The sequence below is a fragment of the Myodes glareolus genome, chromosome 1 (assembly GCF_982192425.1).
Source record: "Myodes glareolus chromosome 1, mMyoGla1.1, whole genome shotgun sequence".
NCBI classification, from domain to species: Eukaryota; Metazoa; Chordata; class Mammalia; order Rodentia; family Cricetidae; genus Myodes; species Myodes glareolus.
Window position 1 is genome coordinate 109,690,870 of NC_142026.1, and position 16,661 is coordinate 109,707,530.

At 39.6% G+C, this 16,661-nt stretch overlaps 1 protein-coding gene across 26 annotated transcripts in view; it reads right to left on the reverse strand.

The window, feature by feature from the left end:
• Nucleotides 1–623: 623 nt before the first annotated feature.
• Nucleotides 624–16,661, reverse strand: part of Epb41l2 (erythrocyte membrane protein band 4.1 like 2) — a 180,524-nt gene continuing 164,486 nt past the window's right edge. For all 26 annotated transcript variants that reach the window (XM_085689615.2, XM_085689611.2, XM_085689605.2 and 23 more), the window contains one exon: nt 624–1,866. The gene's annotated coding sequence lies outside the window, so the exon portion shown is untranslated. The remainder of the gene's footprint in view (nt 1,867–16,661) is intronic.

A 16,661-nucleotide genomic window follows, 5' to 3' on the forward strand; every position in this document is an offset into this window, starting at 1 on the left:
CAAGATTTGGCTAGCTGAGACAGCCTTCTCTGGAGAGTTGTTTCTGTAACAATTGGAGAGGATGTGAGAAAGGCCTTTCACAAGTTGAGACATAATTTAGCGGGAACAGATCTCAAAGAAGACAGCTTTGCAAATTATATTTCCTGTGCTCATTTTAAATGACTACATAAAGAATTCTATATAACATTTCAAAAAGATTGTACTCTGTTGACCATTTTTCTGTACAATGTGGTATGCCTTGGTGAGAGCTTCCCAGTCAGCCATTCCAATTACACTTGGATGAAGTCCCTCAGCCAGCTTGCTCCACCGGGTGCATGGAGACACAATGGACATAAAATAAAGTAGGACACAGAGCACAGCAGCAAGGCACAGATGGTGCAGCTGAAATCTTTCTGACTGTACACCAATAAAGGGTCAAACAAGCGAGAAGCACCATATAAAGAGGTGCAACGAATCTTTCCACAATGCTTTTACTAGTTCAGATCACTGATGCTGGTAGCTGCAAACAAACAAAAACAGAGCTTAACCACTCTCAAAATGCTATTAAGTACTTTTTAAAATACTATATTTTCTGATGGAAAAACAGCATTCCAGTTTTGATGTTTATAAAAAGAAGTGACAAGTTTATAGAATAAACAAAGTTTTATTTTATAACAGTATTACATAAAGCAAAATACCATTTAATACAACTTGAAGCTGCTATAAATCTAACCTGGCATCATTAACTATACAGTCAAAAGCAAATAAAAAACATGTTCAATACAGTTAATAAGTCCCTATCAGGTCTCTGGTGTCAGCTTTAAATGGAATAGCTTTCATATAACCAACAGAACCCCCACCACTGTCCCCAACCCTCTTATCCCCAGCATCTTCAAACCTGTGAGTTATCAAACTATCTTAAAGAGATATACCTGCTCAGTAACAAAAGGTCAGTTTTACATGTAGACAAAGTTTAATACAAAGCAAGTGTTCTACTCAAGTGTTCAAATAATGGGAAGGACTGAAACTGGAAAGGTTAAGAAAGAAAGCACTAAGGCTTTAATTTAAGCTGCCTGATTTTCTTTTAGTAGGAAAAGAGAAGGGCACGTTCTGTGGTTCTCCTCCTGTTCTGGAATGCTGTGGCAAAGCGTATGTCTGAGAAGTACTGCACTGTGGGTGACGGTCTCTGAACACAGTGCTTGGTCAGTGAGCTTCGTAATTCTCCAGTCTAGAGAGTCTCTGACTTTACTAAAATACAAAGTCACAGGACTGGAAAGTCAATATAAAAATCATCCATTGTGAAATTCCCAAATATTAGAAATATTTCAAGATGTAAGAAATGCTCTGAATTGGTATTAATGTGTCCTCATGCAGTACATTCACTGCAGTCTGAAAACTGCAGATTCTGACTGTACGAATTCAATGGAAACGACCTCGAAGAGAGAAAACCACTATCTAAATTAGTCAGAGTTTCCTTTCCATATAACAGCACCTGTTCAAGTGAACAGCACCTTACCAGCCAGGGCTGGCTTTGTTCACTGTCATTTGAGCAAATGAGTCATAAAAAACAGGTAGGAAAAGGAAACAAATACAAAACTCTTAACAAAAACCAAAGAATTAAAAAAGAAAAAAAGGACAGAAAGAAAAGAGGAAGAAAGAATATTTAGAAGTGGTTATAAAACAAATAATATTAGAGATACATGGGAACAGTATGGACCAGAGCTGTTAAGGTAAGGTTTGGTGTTGGCATTTTAATTCTTCAGGCTTCTGGTCATCGTTACCAGTTGTACCACAAAACTGCTGAAGTAGTGGTGTGGCATTAAGACTTGGAATGGTAAAAGTTCTTCGGATTCATGAAGTTGAATGTTGCTTAAAAAAAATGACTCTCTAGGAAAGAAAACAAAACAAAAAAAAAACCATAAAGCTTATTCCAAAAACAGACTTGAATAGAAGAAAGTTAAGTAATCAAACTTTTCAATCAAGTAATCAACAGTTACCTGCCTACGTTAACAGGAAATAATGTATTTACTAAAAACAAACATGACAGCTCATTCCAAACTTAGATGCCTTACAATTTCTGGGAAATTGGCAAGTATAGAGCTCACAACAAAGACCATACTACATGATGTAATTACCACAAAAGAGACGACACACATAGTATAACCCCCTCTCCCCCACGTCCCAGTGTCTGTTATCTGGTTTTCCCTTCTGCAGTTGCAGGTACCTAGAGTCAACTGTGGTCCAAAGACATTAAATGGGAAATTCAAAACTAAAGTTTGAAACTGAGGGCTATTCTGAGTAGCACAATGCGCTCCCCCAGCCCCACCCCGACTATGAGTCAGTATGGATATGCTACTTACCGATTCATCACTAAGTTCTGTTGGTTATTAGGTCAAATGTCATGGCCTCATACAAGCTGCATTCAAGTAGCCCCTATTTTCCTTATTAATGGTCCCAAAGTGCCTGAGCAGAGGTATTTGCAATTCAGATACACTAAAAGGAAGTCATAAAGGGCTTCCCTTAACTGAAAAGGCATGGAGGATTCAGTACTATTTGGTTCCAGGCATCTAACAGAGGAGTAGTGAGTGACACATAGATCCCCTTCAGGTGAAGTGCACTGCTATAAAAATATAAGTTAACCAGTGTCGGCTTTAAGCTAAATTTGGGCAAAGTCAGTCTGTTTTTACTTCATTAAGATGAACAGGGAAGATTACTTCAGGTGCTGAGAACAAGTGAAGAGACACAGAAGGTATAGAGTATAGAGGTATATTATTGAAGTTTTAATAAATAAATAAAACTTGTGTAAAGATCAGAGGCCAAAGCAGTCACACTAGTCAGCCATACAGGCCAGGGAGAAGTGGCACACCTTTAATTCCAGAACTCAGGAGACTGGTGTGGGAGGTCCTTCTGTCTATGTGTTGCTTTTATTGGTTAATGAATAAAAATCTGCTTTGAGCCTATGGCAGGGCAGAACAGAACTGGGTAGGGAAAGCTAGGCTGTATGCTGGGAGGAAAAGGAGACAGAGGCAGACACCATGGAGCTGGTAGAGATAGACAAGCTGAAACTTTGCTGATATACAGATTATTAGAAATGGGTTAAATTAATTTAAGAGTTAGCCAATAAGAAGCCAGAGCTAATGGGCCAAGCAGTGATTTAATTAATACAGTTTTTGTGTGATTATTTCGAATCTAAGCGAGCCAGGTGGCCAGGACGAACATGTGGGCGGGCCCTCCTACAGGAGACAGAGGCAGACAGATCTCTGTGAGTTCAAGGTCACCCTGGGATACCGATCCAGAGATAGATCCAGGTGGTGGTGGTTCACATCTTTGATCCCAGTACTAGGGAGGTGGAAACAGAAGCAATATGGCTGGGTAGAGAGAGGAATATAAAGGGGGAAGAGACGGGAACTCTGTGGAGTGTGGAGTCTGAGGATTCGTGGAGACAGGATCTCACCCTTTCAATCTGAAGATTTGGTAAAAGGTCTCTCTAGTGGTTGGCTGCTTTGCTTTTCTGATCTTCAGCCTGAACTCCAGTATCTGTCTCTGGGTTTTTATTACTCATGCTACAACAGAGCATTATGATGCGAAGATGGACTTAAGGATTTATGTAGGAGAGAAGATAGAGGTGAATAGACAATGGAATGCTGCAGCAACACCAGTCGAGACAAAGGTAGGTACGTAAGTGATGGGGTAGTAAGGTACATAAGCTACATCCGGTCTGTTCCCCAACACTGGAATGAGAAGTATGAACTTGGGCTAATAGAAACGGGGATGGGAATTGGCCAAAGATCAACTGCAATGACCCAGAGGAGAGTACAGAGCTGAGGAAGAGAGGAAGGGAGGCATGAGCAAGGGGGTGGTCGCTATGCAGAGCATACACCCAGGGAAGAGGGAATTGTTTCTCCTCTGGTCCTGAGGATGTGTGACATAGCTGGGTTCATAGTTTGGAAGCACTGCTGCGATTTCAGTGTAATGAGCATGCTGAAGGTGAAGGGGAACAGAGGCTAGAACTCTGGTCAGGAGCCCCGACAGCTGAGGGATGGATAAAAAAGATGGGGAAGACCAGCTGTTGTTACGAAATGGGAAGACTCAGATTGATTTGTTGCCAAAGAGTAAGGGTAGGCAAAAGTAGTTGACTGTGGTGACTAAGGACAAATGGATGCCCAAGTGGCAGAGGCAGGTGGAATTCTGCGATTCTGAGGCCAAGCTGGTATAAACAGTGAATTTCGAGCCAGCCAAGGCTACAATAATGATACCTTGTCACAAAACAAAAACAAAAAAAAAACCACTAAAAGAAGAGTGTTTGTATATAATTACAAAGTTTGGGACCTAAAAGGAGGATGTGGGGGAGGCATACAGCCTGTGTGGACCATCAGGATTATAGGATGGATCTGTGAGTGAGCACAAAGGGATCTAATCTAAGCAAGACTAACAGGTTAAAAAAAAGAAATCGAATGTATCAGAAGAGAGAGAGAGAGAAAGAGAGAGAATACATAGTCTTGGGGAAGCTTGCATGCCCATAGTCAAAGGCAGATAGCACAAAGGACTAGAAATGATTAACCATACCTGAGCTAGCAAAAGATTTTTAGATGTATCTGTTTCATTTTGCATTTCAACTTGGCAAAACTCTGACAAATATATTAATTTTAGAGGAGGACAGTGGACATTAATGTTCCTTCCAGAAGAAGGAAAAAATAAATCAGAATGTACATGATTGGTGAGATAAAAATTCTTAATAGGGAAAAAATACTCCCCACTATTTAGAAGCAGCACAGATAATACTAAAGCCTCCTAATTATCGTGGCAGGATAATCCATTGTTTCCCACCCTGCTGTCTTCCTTAGGCTATTTCATCACTCATTAGCACCTCTGCCTGAGTCTAGGCAGGGGAAAAAAAAAACCACGGCTCTGGAGGGTTATCTGAGACCTCTGTCACCCTACCTCTTCTTGCACTTTGACATCTAGTATTTCTGCTCTGCCTGGTGAAAACCTATCATCTGTTGACACAGCTGTCCCATCTGACTAGTTTACATTAGAAAACAAACCTCTTCATCCACAGAAATAATACTTTAGACATAATAGGTTAGATACATTATTAAACTTGGAGAGGAAAAACAAAGTTTATGTTAGTTATCTCTGAAAGTCTATAGTAAAAATGATATTTTGGATTCTTTATGACATTTTCTCAATCTAGTTTCTGCATCACTTTATTTTTTAAAATTTGTTTCCATCAAAAATGTCGTAAAATTGGAAAAGAGAGCAGAAATTACTTGTTTACAAGTAATATACAATAATATTTCCTGTTATATTACAGGAAAACTATAAATGGGTCAGAAACTGAAGACAATATATACTGAAGAAAAATCTTTAAGACCTACTGGACTTCACATGAAGACACACATTAAAACGTCCCTCACTCTTATTCAATCATAAAGAAATCACAAAAAAGGTATAAAAGGCTAATCTTTCTGGTAAAATCACAAATGGCCACCTTAACATGCTTCTAGAATTCCAAGCAGCTTTTAGGTTCTAAAAAATTTGCATTTTAGTGTCAAATGCAATCAATACATTTTTACCTGTGTAAGTTAACTATTAGCTAATAAAGCGCCCGTCAGAGTCAGAAACCCCGGACTCCTTATTGTTTTAGATGGGTGAGCAGCGACTTCCTTTGTATAGCTCTTTATTTAAAGATCCATGGATCGTGGCTCTTACTGCATTTACACACAGCATGTATTCCCTAAGCATTTAGGCTCTGAACTAAGGAAGAACAGAGACAAGCATGGAACCCCTAATGTCACTGGCATGTATACATTAGACGTTTTCGTTTTGCTTTTTGTATCTCGAAGAAGTAAACTTAGTATGGGACAAGTTTTCGTTCTGGGTCTAAATGGCTGACACTTATCTGAATTAAAAGCGAGGCATCATACCTTTAGGTAAGAGCCAACCAATGTATTTCAGGAACCTCTTCCTTTCCCTGCCTGTGCTGGGGTGGACAAAAACTGGGCATACCACATAAGTGTCCTGCCCCTGAGTCACATCTCCAGTGCACAGCCCTCTTACTTTTTTTTTCTCTGTAGCCCTGGCTGGCTTGGAACTTACTATAGACCAAGATCTCTGCCTCTACCTCCTAAGTGCTGCAATTAAATGTGTGCACCACCATGCCTAACCTTTTCCTTTTTTTTCTTTTTAAACTTTAAGATAGCATTCTATCTCATATTTTTAGAAGTCTGGACACATTTTTTTAAAATAGTATTAGTGCAAATTGACAGACACTGATTATCTTCATTTTCACATTATAGGGTTTGTTATAAGGTCAATGCTATTAAGTTTATGGATTATATTTTATGTATTAGAACTGTGGTCAAGTTAGGTGTGGTGGTGCACACCTTTAATCCCAGCACTTGGGAGGCAGAGACAGGTAGATCACTGTGAGTTCGAGACCAGCCTGGTCTACAACGTGAGTTCCAGAGCAAACTCCAAAGCTTCAGAGAAATCTTGTCTTAAAACAAAACAAAACAACAACGGCAAAGATCTGTGATCAAGCAAACAAAAACCACCTGGATTACGCAATGTTTGCAATAATTTCTAACTCCTACAGTCACTCCTGAGCTTGTGCCCCCTCTTCTGGCCAATGTGAAAATGGGTCAGTGTGGCTACACACCTCATTGTAGGTCTAATTCCATGTTCAAATCCTTTAAAAGCACGTGCTGCTCCCATGCTTGGCCTGAAACTCTCAAAGGTTCAGAGATCTGTTTTCCCTTTCCCAGTGCACCTTGTGGAGCAGTTGAAAAACTCAGGTCACGTACAGAAGTGTCATGATCTCACTTTTAAGGTACAGCCTCAGTTTTGAGGTTCACATACACCCCAATCTTCAAACTGCTGAGCTCCAGAAAGTGAGCCAGTAAACTGGTTTTTAAAAGCACTTATCCAGGTAGAAGTCTGAATAAAAATGAAAACTTTGTTTTTGTTTTCTTACAAAATGAAAAAAAAACAATGCAAAAATAATGCAAAGATCTTCAAATTAAAGCAAATTCAATTACTATAAAGCAGTAATAGAATCAGGAATGTACAAAACAGATAAAATATTTTTCTATTATTTCTGAAATTACAAATGAGTTCTGTGTAGTCAGGCATTCTAAAGATGAACTTTTTATTCTTTTGTTTTTAATTTGGATGTTTACTTTTAAATCTCAAGCAGTTTCTATTTGTATTATTAGAATCCTAAACCCCAAACGCAAATATACTGTATTTCCACTAGACTAGATCAGGAAATGGTCAATTGTTGAAGTGTTTGTATTAACAACAAAGGGTGGACAGAATGTGGTCTACAGACTGAAGGTGGCCACGACTCCTTCTGGAGGCCATAGAGTCCCCATTACTTTCACCGTCACCAGCCACACTAAGAATGTGCTCTTCCAGGGCACCAATGCTATAGCTACAGTGCTAGGACCTGGTGTCATTTTGACAATGCTGCACCAGTAGACGCATTAGGAGTCCTGGCATACTCCCCACTCCCAAGCCCGCACCTTAGCTTTTGAGACACGGCAGGGCTGGCTCTCACCAGCACACCCTCAAAGCAAAGACTAATGTGGAGCTGAGAGATGAACAGGACTGTGGGCACAACGGTCACCTCAGGGAAGCTGAAAATTATTTGAACAGAAAGTGCTCTCCCCATTTCCCAAATGGGGAGGCGGGTATCATACCACGGTTAAGAAGCAACAAAGTGCTTACTTTTCCTGGTTTGCTGGAGCTGCCCAAATAGAAGAGACCTACCACAGAGGCTCTATGTTCTTTTGACACTTGAGTGGCCCTTGTGAGCCATGTTCTTTATAGTACTTCACCCAGTGGAAGGCACACTAATACAACTTCATTATCAGACAAAAACTCAGTTCAAAGTTGGCTAGGATCGTAAGTCACAAAAATGTCTGTCTGTGAAACAGTCCGTTTAAGATGCTTCTCCCAGTAATTTCTGTGCTCAGGGTGTCTGCTTACATTTCACAGAGCTGCAGCCATCTCCCCTCCTTAGGGGGACACAGAAGGGCATCTAATCTCATCAGCTCAATCACTCCATTCTTTAGGGCCAACAGTCATTTTTTAAAATGAGAATCCGTAGACCCAAAACTCCCAATTTCCAAACTCTTAACTATACAGCTATCTCCAGACAGCCTATCACACCAAATGCCTGGTTCCACCTGCAAATGCACAAGATACCAGCGAAAGAATAACTGAAATCTGAAATTTGACCTTTCACTCACATTTAAATTCAGCTTTTCTTTCTCCACTTATGTATTTCCCATGAGAGAAAAGCAAATGTAATACTTCTTTACCTTAAAAAAACTAGATTATTTAAACATGGTATTTCTTATATAAAGCATGGCTTTTATTTGTTTACTTGGCTTTATAAGAAAACTAAAAACTGAAGTGACTTTTATCCAAATTAATTTTTCTAGAATAGATTCAAGTATATTGTGTGGGAATTGATTTAAGAGATTCCTGTGAAGGATTCTTCAGCAAAGCCCCTTTAAGGACCACTAATATTATCTTCAGTCTCTGCCCCTTTAAAGTTATAACCTCTCTTTAGTAACAGACAAAAACAGTTTCATATGGAAAAGCTGTCACTAATGACTATATCCAAAGCCACACTCTGGGTAGGAAATAGGACTAGCTGGTGTTGCTGTGTGGGTGACAGCAATGACATCCTGACCTCTTCTGTTAGGTAGTTCAGAAATATTTAACCCACATCTGTAACAACATTTTGACATCCCACAGCAGTTCAGACAAAACTGGCTATGCTTAAAAATATATACAACCCTAACCAGCTTTTCTATTTTAGTGTAAAAGCAGTGCATGAATAATCTATAATAAAACTAAATGTAACATGGTTCTAATTTTAAATAATAGACTAGTGTAATTAAACAAATACAATAGAAAAATATTTGATATATCTGGAAAACAACAGCTAGCTAATACCAAATGAGTACTAAGACATTTATGCATTATAAACAAATAAACAAAAGGAGGAAATGGATGTGCTGCCACTCCTCCATCATTTCCTACTCTGGCTCTCACTGCTCTGATAAAAAGGGAGTTCACTTCACTTTACCTGACAGCAGTGGCTACTCCAGGATGGAGTATTTCAAAAAGGCTCATTTGAAGCTCAGTGAACTGGTGAAGCCAATAGAAGCTGAGTCGCAACACCTGTCTATGTGTGACTCAGTGTGACACCTACAGATCACAAAAAGCCAGAATTCCTCTCCTGATTAGGACTCTGAAAACATATACCACTCCAGACACGCAGGTTGTTAATATTTTGTGTCCGCTTGAGCCTTAATAAAAAGGCAGTTGGGATAAGTTGGCAGAGGGAACAGCCTTGAAAGGACAAAAAAGTCACAAAGACTGAATGCTCGCTCACCCGAAATATGCTTTCCTTTTAAAAGCCTTAGGCTGCCCCACCCCCACCCCAGCAGAGAAAGGTAGACCTGGGAAGTTCTTCTTTGCAAGCTGTTCTCTGACCAATTTTGGGCATTCCCTTTGCCCTACTTTCAGATCTTTATAGAAACCTTAGCGCTTTTCTACCAGGTTAGGAAGGGACATGAGGGGAGAGAAATATACACTGCAGACAGCAATTATTCTCTGACTATAGGATATACATTGTCCTGGTCCTGCTGCTTATCTTGGGCTACCTGCTGTCTGCCTCTGTGGGATGCTGGCAGGATAACTGAGGGACAACTGAGGCAGGACAAACTGATTCCTGACAGTTGGCAGCAAAGGTAAACATTCCAGATGAACTGTAGCCTGTCAGAAGGTACAAATGTTGAAGTGCTGAGAACTCCTCTTTCCCTTGAGACTTCACACTCTGACTTGTTTCCAAATGACAGGCTGCACTGATGGCAGTCCTTCAGAACACCTTAACAGTATGCCTGTATGCCTCCCAACAGTCACACCTCCTTTCCTGGAACATAGTCTTCCTGTGATAAGTGGGGCCAAATTCTTAATGTCTAACCCACCCAAGCATTTCTGAGTACTTGTTAAATATCTTAATACATCAATCAATCCTCCCAAATCTATCTAGCTTGTTTATCTTACATGTGACCTTAGACTTGTTTGCCTCAATACATTATCAAGGAATCTAACAAGAGCTGTATCCTGCAGGACAGGTACTTCGAAAAAAAAAAAAAATCCCTCCAATTCTTGTCAGTTTATTCAAAATGCACATTTTAACATTGTTCAGGAGGAACCAAAGAATGTACATATTAATTCAAAGTAAATATAAGTTCCAGGAATAATCTAAATACTTCATTTATTCAAAAATGTATCAGAATGCCATATCACTTGAGAGGATGAAGGTATTAGTGTTTTTCGGTGGCTACTGTCTTTTTGTCTTATATTCTTTTTAAAATTTTTTTAAAAGACTGTGTCATCTCCACTTTCCTTTCCTGTCCTCCATCCATTTCCAATCCCCAATCTCATTACCAGCCCCAAAGCAGCCCACCTGCAGGCTTGTCCTCCCTGTCTGCCTCCATTATGTGGGGCTCCAGGGGCCTAGTCTTCCTCCCTTACCCCATCCCTTTGAGTCAGATATCAGCGCCTGGAGGCATTTTCTAGAAGGGGAGGAGGCGACCTCTGGCCATACCTTCATGGCAATCAGGTAGGATATCCTTACTCTCCTTCTGGTCCTCCACTGCTAATTCCCCAGTCTCATGCCCAGGTCCGGTGCAGACCACTTGCAGGGACCTGTTCTGCCTCTGTCTCTACTCCTGTGTACTCAAGCAAATCCCATGGCAGACCCAGCTTTCCTCCTTCCTGTAGAGCCTTCTCAGAGCCCCCATTCTAGCCCAGCTCCATTTCCTGTGTCAGTCCCCAACACCTAGAAACATACGAGACCTGGCAGGGACCTGGAAGCACTCCCTACAAAGTGACTCACAGCCACCATATTTTCATAAAATCAAGAAAGAAATCAAGTAACAGAAAACATTCATCGCAAACAAGAGCACAATCAACACCTAGAAAAACAAAATCATTAATACACAAGACACTATGTCTCCACCAGGACACAGCAATCCTACTACAGTAGTCCCAGAGAACTGCAATATAGCTAAAGCATAAGACAAGGACTTCAAAACAGCTATTATGAATATGTTCAAGGTCCTTAACGAGGACATGAATAAATCCATTAATAAAGTCTGTGAAAACACAAGTGGCATGAAGCGATGAAAACAATTCAAGTCATGAAAGTACAAACAGAACTGCTAAAGAAAACCCAAACTGAGGCAAAACTGGAAAAAACAAATTTAGAAAGTCTAACAAAAACGTCACCCAGAATACCAGAGATGGAAAACAGAATCTCAGGCATTGAAGACACAATAGAAGGAAAGGATACCTCAGTCAAAGAAAATGTTAAATCTTACAAATAAATAAATAAATTCTGGCACAAAAGACCTAGGAATTCTGGGACAACATGAAAACACCAAATCTATGAGTAAAAGAAATAGAGGAAGGAGAAGAAACCCAATTCAAAGGCACAAAAATATTTTCAACAAAAAATCATACAAGAAAATGTCCCTAAGCTAAAGGAACACATGCCTATTGAGGTATAAGAAGCATACAGAACACCAAATAGACTGGATCAGAGAAAGAAGTTTCCTTTGGCACATAAAGTTATAAGGTGTCTGAAGGGAAAACTCCAGAGATACCTGTATAAGTCATTTAGAGTCTAAATTTACTGCTGGTGTGACTGTGCCAAGTACAACAGGAAACAGCAGCATTAACTTTCAGTACGTTTAGGTTTTTAAAGGCAAAAAAAAACCCAATCGCGATATCTACAGAAAGGCAACTGTGGACAGGAGCCATCCTTCTGTTGCATTCAAGCAACATATCCAAACATCAAGGACAGAAACCACCTTAGGATAAAAGGATGGAAGACGATATTCATACTGATGAACTCAGGAAACAAGTAGGTGTAGCCATTTTAATATCAGACAAGATAGACTTCAAAAACAAAACCAAACAAAAGAGATGGGGAAGGATACTACATACTCATCAAAGGAAAAGCCAAGAGGATATTGCAATTGTAAACATTTACAGACCAAACACAGTGGCACCTATGTTCATAAAAGAAACACTACTACAATTTCTACCACATACTAACCCTTATACACGATGGTAGGAGATTCTAACATCCCACTCTCACTAATAGGTCATTTATACAAAAGCAACAACAACAACAACAAAAACTAAAACCAGAAATTCTGGAACTAAATGATGTCATTAATCAAATGGACCCAGCAACATTTATACTTTCATTTAAGCACAAAAGAACAAACCTTCTCAGCATATCATGGAACTTTCTCCAAAATTGATCACATACTTGGAGACAAAGCGAGTCTCAACAGACAGAAGAAATTTGAAATAACACCCTGCATCTTATCTGCCCACCAGGGTTAAAGCTGGAAATCAACAATAACAGAAATAACAGAAAGTTTACAAACTCATAGAAACTAAACAAGTCACCCCCGAATGAAAAAGGAGATCAGATAGGAATTAAGGAAGAAATTAAAATCATTTTAGAATTGAATGAAAATGAAAACACAGCACAGCCAAATCAATAAAATAAAATAAAATAATAAAATAAGGGCCAGATCTAGTATTGGTAACTTAAGGGCACACCTGTAAGTTCTTGAAAAAATAAAAAAAAAAAAAGAAAAAGAAAAAGAAATTATACCCAAAGGAGTACAACAAGGAATAATCAATTTTAGGGCTAAAATGTCCATCAAAATCCTTCACAGACATCGAAAGAACAATACTCAACTTCATATAAAGAAGCAAAAAAGACAGGATAGCCAAAACAATCCTGTACAATAAAAGAACTTTGGGGGCATCACAATTCCTGACTTCAAACTCTATTACAGAGCTACAGTACTGAAAACAGCCAGGTATTAGCATAAAAACAGACAGGAGGACCAATAGAACTGAATCGAAGACCCAGATATCAATCTACACACCTACAAACACCTGATTTTTGACAAAAAAAAAAAAGGCAAAAAATAGAAATGGAAAAAAGAAAGCACATTCAACAAATGGTGCTGGCATAACCAGACATCAACATGTATAAGAATGAAAATAGATCCATATCTACTGTTATGCACAAGACTCAAATCCAAATGGATTAAAGACCTCAAAATAAAAGTTGGTGTAGGAGGTCCTTCTGTATTTCTGTTGCTTTCACTGGTTAAATAAAGAAGCTGCCTTGGCCTTTTGATAGGGCAAAACTTAAGATAGGCTGGTAGACAAAATTGAATTCTGGGAGAAAGAAAGCAGAGTCAGAGAGAGATGCCATGGAGCCAGCATCCAGTTCAGACATGCTGAATCTCTCCCGTAAGCCACAGTCACATGGTGATACACAGATTATTAGGTATGGGTTAAAGCAAGATGTGAGAGTTAGCCAATTAGAGGCTAGAGATAATGGGCCAGGCAGCAATTTAATTAATACAGATTTCTGTGTGATTATTTCGGGGGTTAAGCTAGCCAGGCACCGGGAACGCAGCCTGCTCTCATACAACAGAGTGGAGCCCAACGTGGTCTACTAGATCCACTTAAAAACCTGAGCGGGCTTGAAAAGGAATTCTAGACACAAATATAGAGTTTAACACAGCTTTTTGCTGTTTGCTGGCCAGGTGTCGCAGAGAAATTTCCCTGACTCAGCAGCCATAGCAGCAAAAAAAGCTGAGCGTTTTTAAAACGCAGCTTCCTGAGCTGTGCCGCCAGCGTGAACTCAGGCTATAAAGCATTTCAATGACTTTTGTGGGACTGGATGTTTGTGTGCCGCTCGGGATCGGGAAGAAAGTACTCTGAGACCATGCTCAGCGCTCCCCACCTGCACCTGGGCGGATGGCGGGATCAGGCTTAGGCAAACAGGAGAGCAAGGCGGATTCCTGCCGCCATACAGAGAGATGTTTCCAGGCTGTGCAGTGCTCTGCCTGTCAGATTTGGATGTAACTTGGATGAAAAGAGTTTCTGTGCTGCACGCTCAGTCTCAGAATTAAACTGCTGAGTGTGGCTCCTACCTGGTGGCCCCAGAGCTAAGGAATGGTACGTTCACCATTTTGAAACTGGAGAGAAGTGGAGCCAATATTCAGAACAGCCCTCTGACTCAAGAGGCACAAGCAGCTCTGCCACGTTGGACTGGGTGGGGCAAGCCCACAGTACCTATTTTTGACCTAGGAATGTCACAGCTTAGATTCTTAAGCACTTATTGATTTAAAGCTGCAAATCAAAAATGTTCCTAGACAGTAAGAATTACAGATTCACAATAGGACAGATTCAGACATAAAAGACCTCTAAATGGGTCATAGTGTTAAATAGACATACGTAGGCTTAGGAGAGAGAAGAAAAAGAGCATTAAAAAGTCATAAAGTTAATGCAAAAAAAAGGGTAAAGTCTTTAAAGAGACAGGGTACAGATAGTTACAGATTAAAAGAAATAAAGAAAAGCCACGTAAAAATGGAAAATTCAGAGAGTCTGGATTCTATGTATAATTGTGTTTTCTTTGAATTTTTGACTGTGAAGGAGCTAAATGCAGACAGACATTTCATTGCTAAGCTAATCCAGCTTGTATATTATAAAGGTATCTTGACTTCAGAAATTGAGTCTAAGGATATGATGCTTTGGAAAAGAGGTTCTTCTTTTGTTTTCACAGAGGATGAGACCCTGTGGATTGCTTCTATCCCAATAGGGTATGATAAACCACACCCTCCTAAAAGGTTGCTGAAAACACCCTCAAAAACTTACTTTGCTCAACTGCTGACTGAGAGGAACTTAACACACAGTTCATACCATGAAAGACCTGAATAACAGTGCCCCCATACAGCATGAACCAGTTTGGAGAGAAACAACTGTGCCCATATTTCCAAATATTGTTTATAAATGTTCTTTTACATTTAAAGGGGGAGATGATATAGATATGAATAATTTGCATTGGTATAAATCTTGGTTTATTGATATAAATTTAAGGTCAAACTTGTTATATGTATATGGATTTCTGATCATGATTAAAGTATTGTGATTGCGTAGTTCATTTAAAAATGTAATGTATAATTAAGAAATATAGGTTAATAGATAATCATCTACAATAGTCAAGTTTGTAGTCATGTTAGTTAGATTTTCTAGATGTGCATAGATATATTTCAGTCAGATAGGCATTCTTCATATCTTTCAAAGACTACAGAATACGGCATTTTAAATGTTTTAATAACTTAGGGTTTTCATGACAATGAGACATGTCTGCTCCTGGCAGCACCAGCTACTTCAAGAGGAGGCTGGGCATCAAAAAGGCTCCTTATGGAGTTTAACCATCTGGGCAAGAAACCACTCTTGCCTGGACTGTTGCATAAACTGGACACAAAGAACCCACAGAAAGAGGACTGCTGAACTTGCCTAAAGGTGAGATGTTCTTTCGAGGTTCCTGATTCATGAAAGAGTCTGTGAGACATTCTGCAGGATACAGAAGAAAGTGAATGAACTGTCTTTGAATTTTCCTGCTTCATGGAAATGTCTGCTGGATACTATGGGCCTGTAGGCCGAAGATGGATGCCCCAACAGTACAGAAGATCTTTGGGTGTCTGTACAGGCAGCGAGATGTCTCTGTCATTTCTAGAATTTTGGAAGTTTCTTACTTCTTGTTTACTTAGGTAATATTATATCTTTCTGGAGTCTTTGATGGAATTGAATAATAGATAGGTAGTTAAAAGTTTTCCTTATTTATGATAAAAGATAAAATAGATATAAATATTGTAACTGTAATTCTTGCTTGATAACTGTTTTGTTATATGTAATTTCACTATGTTAAAGTGAAAGCCTTTCTTGTTTAAACAGAAAATGGGGAAATGCTGTAGGAGGTCCTTCTGTATTTCTGTTGCTTTCATTGGTTAAATAAAGAGACTGCCTTGGCCTTTTGATAGGGCAGCCCTTAGATAGGTGTGGTAGACAGAACAGAATTCAGGGAGGAAGAAGGCAGTGTGGCAGACACCATGACTCTCCTCTCCAAGATGAACGCTGGTTAGACTCAAGGCCAGTAAGCCACAATCAAGTGGTGATACACATTAACAGAAATGGATTAATCAAGATGTGAGAGTTAGTCAGTAAGAGGCTAGAGCTAATGGGCCAGGCAGTGTTTAAATGAATACAGTTTCTGTGTAATTATTTCAGGTGTAAGCTAGCAGGACGGGAAGGAACGAAGAAGGGACCATGCTCCTCTCGGGTGGCAGGATGTGGCCCGCTCCTCCCTACAACAAAACCAACCACACTAAATTGGAAAAGTGGGAAGTACACTTGAATGCATTGACACAGGAGACCACTTCCTAAATATATCCCCAGTAGCACAGACACTGAGAGAAACAATTAATAAATGGGAACTCATGAAACTGAGAAGCATTCTGGCAGCCTAGAGAATGAGAAAAGATCTTCACCAACCCCACATCTGACAGAGGGCTGATCTCCAAAATATACAAAAAACTCAAGAAATCAGTCATCAAAGGAAAAAATAATCCAATAAAGAAAACGGAGTACAGACCTAAACAGAGAAATTTCAACAAAGAAATCTAAAATGGCTGAAAGACACATAAGGAAATGTTCAACATCCTTAGTCATCAGAGAAATGCAAACCAAAACAACTCTGAGATCCCATC